Genomic DNA, 11039 nt, shown 5'->3' on the forward strand with positions numbered 1-11039 from the left:
CTTATTATGTTATGATTTGAGTTTTGGGATTTAGATTATCATCTCATTGATTGTGTGGAATTTTCTAGTTAGCTTCAAATGATAGATATGGGTGAATGAGTGGGTGGGACAAGTATATTTGGATTAATCCACGCACTAGAGATAGACATTAATAACATTAATAATTAGTGGAGGATAACTCAGGAGAGTTAATTATTATCTAGTTGTCTATTTCTAGCAGGTGGTCTATTCGGTAGGTAGATGTATCAATCTTCGTTGTATTTTAGTTGGAGAAATGTTTTAATGGATGGGGTTGGTGAGAATTTTGAGCGAAAATTAGGGAGATTCGTTGAGTCACATAATCTATCATTTGTAGTGGGTCGGGCTGAGATTTCACGGCCCATGACCGGACCGTGAAATTCATGGTTTGGACGGGATGGTCCACGGGCTGAAAAATCTTGGCCCATACTGATTTGTTACCGTTTGTACGGTTTGAGGGCCTAGCGGGCCGACATGAGATTTTTTTTTTCAAAATTATTTAATCATTCGAATCATTTATTATTGTTGCATAAAACCTTTAAAATTAATTGAAATATATACAATTATTAATATTAATAAATAATTTCATTATTTTTGAATTTGATTTAATTATAATATATGCAATTTGATTCAAATATACAATTTGATTAAAGTATACGCAATTTGGTTGAATAGTTACTTGAGCTGGGCTGGGCTGGTCCGATCCAGCTCATGGGTTGGGCTCAAAAAATCTGGCCCACAGCCGACCCCACTAATTTTACGGTTCGAGTTGGGTTGAATCGGGCTTTTTCACAGGCCCGGCCCACATAGCCCAACTAGGTAGGCTTGGCCCACACGGTTGGTCATCTCTAGTTGAGACTAATCCAACAACATTTTTATAGAATTACATTTAGTTATTAAAAGAAATTTTTTCATTAAAATTAGTATCTGAATAGTGTAGAAGTTGTTGCATTTATTTACAAAAAGAGGAAGTATTTGACATGGATGTTGGCAGGAATCTGCTGGGTTATACTTCATAGTCTTTTTTTTTTTTCCAATGAAAATTAATACTAACTATGAAAGAAAGGTCATTACAAAAGTATCATCATGTTAGTAAGACAGACACCAGAGTTCATCAATTTCGCCAGGAAAGCACTGTAAACTTCTCTTACTACTGAATTCGCATTTGTCGAGAGCATCAGTTTAAGATAAATGGAAACTGACTCAAGCCGTTTGTCAATGGTAAAACTGTGATTGTTAATTACATTAGCCATTTGCCCACCGTAGTCTTAGTTTCTGATCTGGATCATTTGCTTATTTGGTATTAATAACTGTTACTTTTAAGCTCCACGCTTCCGAACAATTTATTGGTGAACTTTATCTGCAGAATGTGGGAATTTTCTGTAGCTTTATACATGATTCACATATGGCCAGACTCATTGCTCCTTACTGCTCTATATGGAGTTGTAGAATCAGCTTCCGTTGCGCTTTTTGGACCTATTATTGGGCAATGGGTGAGCACGCTGACATATGTCAAGGTTCGTTGGTCTTGGACTCATCTTATTTGTGCTCATTGCTTAATCAGAGACATGAATTTCAATTGTGGAAAAAATAACTTCCTATTTGAACATGAAAAATTTGGCTATGAGTTCTTTGTGAAAATTTAACATAGTTGCTATGAAAAGCTTTAGTGCAAATTATTCATCCATAGTCGCAGAAATAAATGTGAATTTTGGTTTTCTGCTTACAGGTTCTTCAACTCTGGACAGTGTCACAGAATCTATCATTTTTAGTTGCTGGAATTACAGTAATCATTCTACTGCTCTACTGGGGTTTAACGAGTATCATGTTTGCAGCACTCGTTCTGGTAACTTATCTCTCAGGACTGTTGCAGTGCTCTCAACACTTGGAGGAACCATCTTAATTGAAAGAGAATGGTGAACAGATTTTACTTTCAGAAAGAAAAAGAATGCACATCTCTTGTTGTTAGCTAGCTTAGTAAGAGTGGTATATTTATGATTCTTTTAAAATCACCAAATTGCAATTTAACATTAACATCATAATCCATTGCACAACACCACTTCAAAAGGAAAAGAAAAAAAATTATAATCTTCTAACATGATGATACTTTTGTAATGACCTTTCTTTCATAGGTAGTATTAATTTTTGCCTAAGCGACACAAATCGATATGAAAGCAGAAAGGTCATTACACTACTTTTGTAATGAAAGAAAGGTCATTAATTAAAATAATCTTTTCTTTCGTTTATTAATTTTTGCCTAAGCGACACAAATCGATATGAAAGCAGAAAGGTCATTACACTGCTTTCGATATGAAAGAAAGATCATCATCGCTTAGGCAAAAATTAATACTACTTATGAAAGAAACCACTGCTTTCGTTTATTGTTTGTTATGATCAATTTATCTGTATGATCCACCACTTTATAACTAACAATCTAATTTTATTATGGTCAACTAATAAGAAAAGTGCCACATAAATGTACAAAAAATTTGGGACTAAAGATTTGGGTTCAAAAGAAAATATGTTTTTTTTTTTATTAAGATTGCTCTTCTTGAACATCTCTTGCAAATAGAAATTTATCAAAATATAAATGCACGGTGGTTGTAATTTCAGAAGACCAGCCTTCCGGAGTGTTAACAAAGCTGAATTCAGTTCTTAGAAGAATTGACTTGGTGTGCAAATTAGGTGCACCGGTGGTTTCTGGTTTTCTTATAAGCTTTGTGTCATTGACAGCCTCAACTATATTTTTGGCTGTTTGGAATATCATCTCTGTTTGTCTTCAATATTGGCTACTTAGCTCCGTATATGGAGGTGTTTTAGCTTTACGTATGAAAGATATCAAAAGAAAGGAGATCTCTTCTCATGAACATGAACCAGCACATCTGTTACTGAGCAAAACGCCAGCTTGCCTTTTGAGGACAGAAGCAACAATTCTTCAGCTGGAAGCCAAAAATTAGGATGTTTACCGATATTTCCTTGTTTCGGTGCTTGGAAAGTCTACGTGAACCAAGAAGTGGTGCTTCCAGGACTAGCCCTGGCATTGCTGTATTTTACTGTTCTCAGGTAAAAAGAACTAAAGAAGTTTCTATGGTCACTTTGCTTACTAAATGAAGAAAAAAGAAGTATTTGTCTGAACTTTAAAGCTTAAACCCTGTATTGCTGCCATGATTCCTAGAGTCTTAGTTTTTATGAAGTGAAGAATCTTTTTGAGTTATACTTGACCGGGATAAAAGAAGAGTAGGGCTAAATAACAAACTGTTTGCTACCGAACAAAGGAGATAAAAGGGGGATGGGGTGCACCCAGGTGCAATTGACAATTTCCCCCTTTTTTTTCTATTGTTTAGTAAAGACAATTTGCTATTTAGCCTTTTTCATAAGATAAAAGAGAAGAAAGAATGACATATTTGATGTTGGTTTTCATGCAGCTTTGGCTCTTTGATGACTGCTTCCTTGGAATGGCAAGGCATACCTGCATATGTGATAGGTATAGCCCGAGGCATAAGCGCTATTGTTGGAATAACAGCGACTTTCACCTATCCAATCTTAGAGTCTCGACTTTCAACTCTTAGAACTGGACTTTGGTCCATTTGGTCTCAGGTATAATACCTCTACCGGCTCTATGGTATCAACAACACTTTCTGCCAATCGACAAGTCCAACATTCCATTAATCTATTTGGATCCACAAGATTTGTGGATCATGTTAAATCATTTCACTTACCATATTGTTTTAATAGCATATAATGTGCACTCGATTGTTTGTGTTTCTTCGTGCAGTGGTCATTCCTCCTTCTATGTGTTGAATCTATATGGGTCAAAGATGGCATGTCATCCTCATATATGTTAATGGGCGGCGTTGCAGCCTCCCGGCTTGGATTATGGATGTTCGATTTGGCTGTAATCCAACAAATCCAGGTAAAAGAAAATTTCTAGCAACAAACTTTTTCTTTTTAAAGGCAGAAGCAGTAGTCACTTCAGATTTTACCAGTTGTATGCTTTTTTTTTTTATTTATCATGCATTAACACTCTGTTTTTTTTACTTAAGCTTACTGTAGCGTAATGTGCACTACTTTTTGTTGGATGTAGGATCAAGTGTCGGACTCTGATCGCTGTATAGTAGGAGGAGTCCAGAATTCCATCCAATCTACCATGGATTTGTTGGGTTATGTCATGGGAGTAATTGTCCCTAATCCAGAGGTGAGCATGATCTCATTCTTCTCTTTAAAACTCTTGTCAAACTCGAAATATTCAAACTAAGTCGAAGATAGAGTTCACCTTCTTATGTACTAGTTCTATTTGACTTGGCCATTAATTGCTGATAGCATCTGAGTTTTCTTCTGTGTCCAATTCCACCATACGCGTAGCTGTAGTCAGGGAAACTGCCTTTGAACCCCTTTCCCTTTCTCTGCGCCTCCGCCTCTAGTACTCCAAGGCTCAATGGCGCTACCCCATAACTTACCATATGAAAACAATTTTCCTGTATATGTCTAAAAAAGTATAATTTCTCAATTTGCATAGGTCTAAAGCTTAGTTACAATCTTATCGTCTACGTTGCGAATTTTTTGTTGGGGTCCTATGCATACCGAACACTACCACTTTGGAAAGCGTCATTTCTTATGCTCTCTTAACATGATATTGCACTTTTTCAGACAGGGTACTAAAATTGACTTTGTTATGATTATTGCCTTGTTTTGCAGCACTTTTGGGAGCTGATATTGATATCCTTTGCAATAGTAACATTGGGTGCAATACTGTACACAATGCATATATGGCGAGTAATACGGAAGCACCTGTTTCATTTTGAGAAGTGGTATGGATTAACTAGGAGATTTTTCGGATCATCCTCTTAACTAGAGCAACTCTAACAGGACATTGACATGACGATACGAGAAACACAAAGTCAACCTGAATACGATCTATATAGATTAATTTGTCATATCATATAATTATCCTCTACATTTATATAGATTTGGATTTATTTTCAAGATATATACCCAAAACCAATACGAACACAACTCGCTTACCCGAATTGTTAGCTCTACTTATAGCATATATAGATTTCATTTTCTAGTTTGACCTTGTAAATGGTCCAATATCAGATCATTCAATTGTTGGAAAATAGCAATTTGCAAAGCATGTTATGACTTGAGAGTTGAGAGTATCAAATTAAGAAGAGAGTGATATTAAATTTTCATTTGTTAAATACATTCCAATTTCCAACAGTAAGGCCGCATCCGTGATTCATTTTTAATAGGGGCATACTATTGTCGTGCTATGTCTAACAATATGCATAATGCATGTATATATGAAGAGCTGTCAATTCAGTTACTCGAATCGGGTTCAGGCGGGTCATCTCAGGTTTCAGTCATGTTCGTCAGGTCGTGTCAGGTCATTAAATCAAACAGGTCGGGTGCAGGTCGGGAACGGTCATAATTCGGTCAGGTTTGTCTCGGTTAGTTTCTTCTTTCGGGTTCGGCTCGGTCAATTTCGAGACATGTCATCTTTCGTGATTATGTGGTGTCGGGTCGGGTTTATAGCAGATTTGTAGCAAGTGCTTTCAGGTTCAGGTCATGCATGGGTCGGATACATATGAGGTGAGGACAATAGCGGTTTGGGTCAGGTTTGAGTCGGGTTCAGGTTGGTAGTTATCGGGTTATACCATACTTGGTTTCGGGACACTTTCGGGTCGCTTCGAGTACGGAACATGTCATAAACTTTTTGTGGTGTTGCTTCAAATTTGTATCATTATTTTTGATTTCATTGAAAATCAATGCTTGAATAGTTCATCTAGTTATATGCCTTTTTATAGTAGTGTTAGTTTAGGATTTATGTTACTATGTCGTGAAATCAATGACAAGTCGAGTTATCAACAATCAACAAGTCATTTAAAATCGAGTAACATGTAGAACCAAGTCAAGTAAAATAATGTACCGGGTCACAGCAGTTCTAGTAAAATCAGGTTACGGGTCGCAACAGGTCGGGTTAATGACAAGTTACGTCGAGTTATAATCAGTTCAGGTCCTAATCGGGTCAGTTGTCGAATCGGGTTCATATCGTTGTCAGGTCGGGTCATTTCAGTTATCGGTCTTTTTGGGCGGGTATCGGTTCAGGTTCAGGTCATAGAGTATCGAGTCAAGAACATGTATCAGTTATTATCAGTCGGGTACAGATCGGGTTTCAGGTGACCTGTTTTTCCAAAATTTCAGGTGCAAGTCAGTTACAGGTCATTACCGGTTCATGTCGGGTTATCAGATCAGGTTATTTTTTTACAGCTCTAGATATATCTAATTTAGTTATAAATGTCACTATGGTTATGATGTCTTCTCCATTTCCAAATAAATGTAACGTTTCTCTCATAATAGAGACAAGTCATTTATTTCATAATAAAGGGATATATTTGTTCTTTGTAGATTTGACCAAGTGTTGGATTCTACTTTTGAATACAAGCTAGCTCTTGCTTCTGGTTATGTGATTCTCAATTTATAATAAGGTAAAGTATTAAATTCAAGGGTAATGTTATATGTAGCCCTTTAGGGTTACATATAAGCATTAAATACATTTCTTGAAATGGAAACGGTTTAAGAATTCAAGACACATTTTCACATCAATTGAGGTAATAAATGCTTGATTTAATATTTTATTTTCTTTTTAAGCACCTTTAATAACAGCCCTAGGGCTATTAGGGCTATGTATATCATTTTCCAATTCAAATCTTTTGTTTGAAGAAAAAAGTATATCTTTTTATTTTTTTATATATTAATTAAGCAAGAGGTTCGGTTGTGTTGCATAGAACCCTAAAAGCAAACAAACCCTCTAGAATCGACTTTTTCCTAGAGGGGAGAAAACAACAACCATGTAATGCACGGTACCCTTTTTTTTTAACTAAAACCCAATTCAATCTACTAATAATAATTGAAAAAAAGCTTTAGTCTTGAAAATTAATTTAATGCCTTCCAATCTCTATTATCATATAACTAATATATAAAGCAGAGTACAAAAGCCAGCTCACAAGGTCACGACATTTGGCGTCCTCATTGGACGCCACACAACAAGAATGTCAGCCTTTAGCGTCCGCAACAATCAGACGCTAAAAACGCGGAATCGGACGCTAAATATATTAGCGTCCGCCGACGGACGCTAAACGCTGATGCAAACCCTTGGTCCTAATTCTCAAAAGCGTCCGCTTTGCGGACGCTAAAAAATTAGCGTCTGATTTTGTATATTTAGCGACCTTCCCTAAGCAGTTGCTAATTAGCGACCATAGTCAACTGCTGACGCTAATTAGCGACCGCTTGGGCCTAATTAGCGACCGCCCATGGCCGTCGCTAATTAGCGACCGCATTGGTAGACGTTAATTAGCGACCGCCTAGGCCGTCGCTAATTAGCCTTGGCAGTCGCTAATTAGCCTGGTCAGGTACACATTTGCACTTCTTTTTTTTTTTTTTTTTCCTTTTGGCTAACTAGAATTAAATTAATAGCTTTTTGCTTTTAATTAATTGATATTAAATATAATAAGATATGGAATGATGCAAAACCATAATTCTTTTATTAAGGCAAACAAATTAATCAATTCAATTATTATTGATAATAAATGTAATTACAAGTGAAAAAAAATTCTACAACTAAATTTTATTAGTTCGAACAAAATCTAATACAAATCTCAATAATTACATGTACACTTTAAACTCCACAACAAAAACTGGAACCAAAACGGACTTTAAATCTGGTTTTTGGATCGAAACCAACTTCAAATCTGGAACTCAAACTCAAATCTCATAACCCTGCAATCAACAAAAACAAAGAAATTAACAGGCTAAATACACAGGCACCCAAGGCAGAATATACTCAAGAAAACTTGCATGATGAAATACTCAAACGAGCAGCATTCAAGCCAATTATAATATCTAGACAAATATTAATTTGTGCTATATAAGATTATGTCAACTTTTCTAGCTAATTATAATTTCATCAACCTATTGATTTTAGAAGCACTTATAAGGAGGTAGAGATACTATAATTTTTCACTACTCATTCATCCTAACTATTGTATTTACTGATGAAAAGCAATAAAGAACCAACGTACATAGTTAAAGCAACTGAAATAATATACCACCTTCAAAGAGGCACAACCCAGTAGTCTTCACAACAATCTCTCCTAAAGGCAGAAAAATCTCTTGTATTGACCAACACTATCTTTTCTGATTGTCGCAAATCGAGCTGTTTCCATTGCTTTACTTGAAGGTAATTTGGGAAGTTTATCAGATCTAACAGCTACTAATGAATTTAACATATCTTCTCACAGGAAGTTACACCAGATGGTAGCATATTATTTTAATTCAGATAAGAGATTACTGACTAGTAAATAAGTTACAAGTTAAAGTTCTTTTTTTTTTAATCTCTTACCTATAATCTATAGCCTATACCTCAAATTCCATAATTGACAAGGATTTAATCTATAGCCTATATACAAAAATCTACATCTTAAACATGAACATCACTTAACCATCTTAGCTGCATTCGTCTTACAAGAGTTATGTGTCAAAAATGCCATTTAAATTACAAAACTTCATTATAATTTTACACACCAAACATCAAAGGATAGTTTTAGTACTATTACCACATTCAGAATTGTAGCCATACATATATATATATACGAGAATTGAAGGAGATTGCAGGTTCTCATACTGATCAAAGTTGGCTAGCAGCAGAAAATTACGATATGGAAGCTGTGACATATACTTACCTAAGAAGTTGTCTGCCACCCTTTTCTGGAAAAAGAAAATATAAGCATAAAGTTAATTTAAAGTCAAAAAAGGATGCATCAGAAACATGGATAATCAAGTAATCAGTGGAGATCTAGGAACCAAATTTATTTTGAAACAAGTAAAGGTGTTTCTCTAAAGAGAAAAAAAAAATCAATTTTACAGCAGTACCAGCATGATACTATTGTACAGCTAGTAAGAGACTACATAAAATGAGAAAATTGAATATGTAAAGTTAAGTGGATAATGAGTAGACACAAAATTTCGTTTCAAATCTCATTTACAACCTAAGCTCATACACAAGAAAAGGTTCATGTACTGAAAGAACTCCCATGAAGATTACAAAGCAAAACTATGTTGAGCAGAATAAAGGAGACAATTTATTTCACCTGGATGGTTCGTTTAGCTAAGGTAATTGTGAAGAACTGACGACAAGATGTGGCATCGCACTAAGAAGTAAGGAACTCCCCAAGATATCCAAATATTAGTCATGAATCTAATCATCTATAATCTCATTAAATACTTAGCCCCATGTTCAAGTAACACAGCCCATAATTATCAGTTACAAATATCAGTTAGCAAATGCCAAAAAGATAGGAGGGAGAAGAGAATATTATCTTCTACGTTCCATTTACAGAACGAGAATCAAGCTCAGCCCACCATTAGTGATAGGCTGAACTGATATTGTACTTAAAACACTCATGCCATTAGCGATAGGCTAGTGGAACTGCTGCAACTTCATTTTAGAAACAGAAGTCAGATATTTTTGCAGCATAGACTTCAGAGAGGTTTATAGCTGATGAGTTCAGGTTTGGGTGAGTCACACTTGGAGCTAGACCAGCCTGTGAGCAAAGAGTCGTCTTTACTACTCACACTTAGCTTGAGCATTTTATAACAATCACAATTCGGGGAAAAAATTATACTATGGTGATAAGGAAAGGCAACAAGGGAGAACTAATTTTCCAAAATATAGGTTCCACAGTAATACTAAAAGAGAAACAATGTAGACGAAAAGCAGAAATATGCATAAAGAGTAGATGTCCAAAATAATTTTTAGATCAACTCAATCTTGAGTCTGTCAAAGAACATAATAGATAAAACTTTGGGATGTTTTTATGATGAATTTCTCATAAAAAGGCTACCGTTAAATAAGTAGTACGACCTTGATGGAATTGAATCCTTTTTTTTCAGCTTCAACGATATGTCGATATCCAGATTTAGCTTCAAAAAAATCCGCTCAATAAGACAAATAAGATCACCATTAAAGGTAAGAGGAACAACAATACCAGTCAAAATTTTGAGAGATACCTCTTTAACAAAACGCTTCAAATTAACTTCTGTAGGTGCTTGAGATACTCCTAAAGAACAGACAAAAAACCAGATAGTCCACCAGATTACAAATTCAACACAAAATCATATATAATCCCCAAAAAAAACCCAAATCTGATGAGAAGAAGAAAAACCTAGAAATAATTAGGAAAAAAACCCAACGAAAAAATCAAGATAAAACCAGATCTGAAACAAAAATCGAAAAAGAGAGAGGATAAATAAAAATCGAGAACACGAAAAAAACATACGAAATTAACGAAAAACATACGAAATTAACGAAAAAAAGAGGGGATAAATATGGGGTTTTGAAGGAAAATTGATAAATTAACAAAAAAAACTAGATCTGAAACAACCCACATAAAAAACCCAAAAAAATCACTAACCCTAAAACGAAAACCTCGACGGTGATTGGCTCATAAATCGATCGACCCTCCTTCAAATCAGAGAAAGTGTGGTAGCGGACCTCCTTCAAATCAGAGAAAAAACATAGCGGAGCATTGAAGAAAAGAAGAGCGAGAAAGAAGACGAAGAAAGAGGAGGTTGTGATGTGAGGTGAGAGAATAAGGAAATAAGGTGGGTCGTTTTTTCTTTATGACCATTGAATACCGTCCGTCATTTAAGACGGTAAATTTGCAAAACGGACGCTAATTAGCGTCGGCTTCAAAGACGGACGCTAATTTTACAAAAACGGACGTTAATTAGCGTCCGTTCAAAGACGGACGCTAAATTTACAAAAATGGACGCTAATTTGCGTCTGATACGGCCGGATGGTAAATTCAGACGCTAAAAGCGCGTATTCTTGTTGTGCCATTTGTCGCGCTCATTAAGTATCATGTCATATTATTATTTTCGAATATAAATAGAGTTCTAAATTAATTAAAATACAAATAGAGTTTAGGATAAGAATAAATAGAGTTGGGTTCACAATGATA

At 35.4% G+C, this 11039-nt stretch overlaps 1 long non-coding RNA gene and 2 pseudogenes across 1 annotated transcript; 2 read left to right on the plus strand and 1 right to left on the minus strand.

Moving 5' to 3' along the window:
- The first annotated feature begins 834 nt into the window (after nt 1-834).
- LOC109135443 (solute carrier family 40 member 2-like) lies at nt 835-2450 on the plus strand (annotated as a pseudogene).
- LOC130589382 (solute carrier family 40 member 1-like) lies at nt 2295-4901 on the plus strand (annotated as a pseudogene).
- Nucleotides 4902-7688: 2787 nt separating this feature from the next.
- LOC104897296 (uncharacterized) lies at nt 7689-10675 on the minus strand. Its single transcript, XR_007270571.2, has 5 exons — nt 10491-10675; nt 10087-10136; nt 9941-9999; nt 8760-8784; nt 7689-7797 (listed from the first exon to the last, which is right to left on the minus strand). It is a non-coding gene; the product is annotated as an uncharacterized LOC104897296 (long non-coding RNA).
- Nucleotides 10676-11039: the final 364 nt, after the last annotated feature.

The sequence above is a fragment of the Beta vulgaris genome, chromosome 6 (assembly GCF_026745355.1).
Source record: "Beta vulgaris subsp. vulgaris cultivar EL10 chromosome 6, EL10.2, whole genome shotgun sequence".
In the NCBI taxonomy this organism is placed as follows: Eukaryota; Viridiplantae; Streptophyta; class Magnoliopsida; order Caryophyllales; family Amaranthaceae; genus Beta; species Beta vulgaris.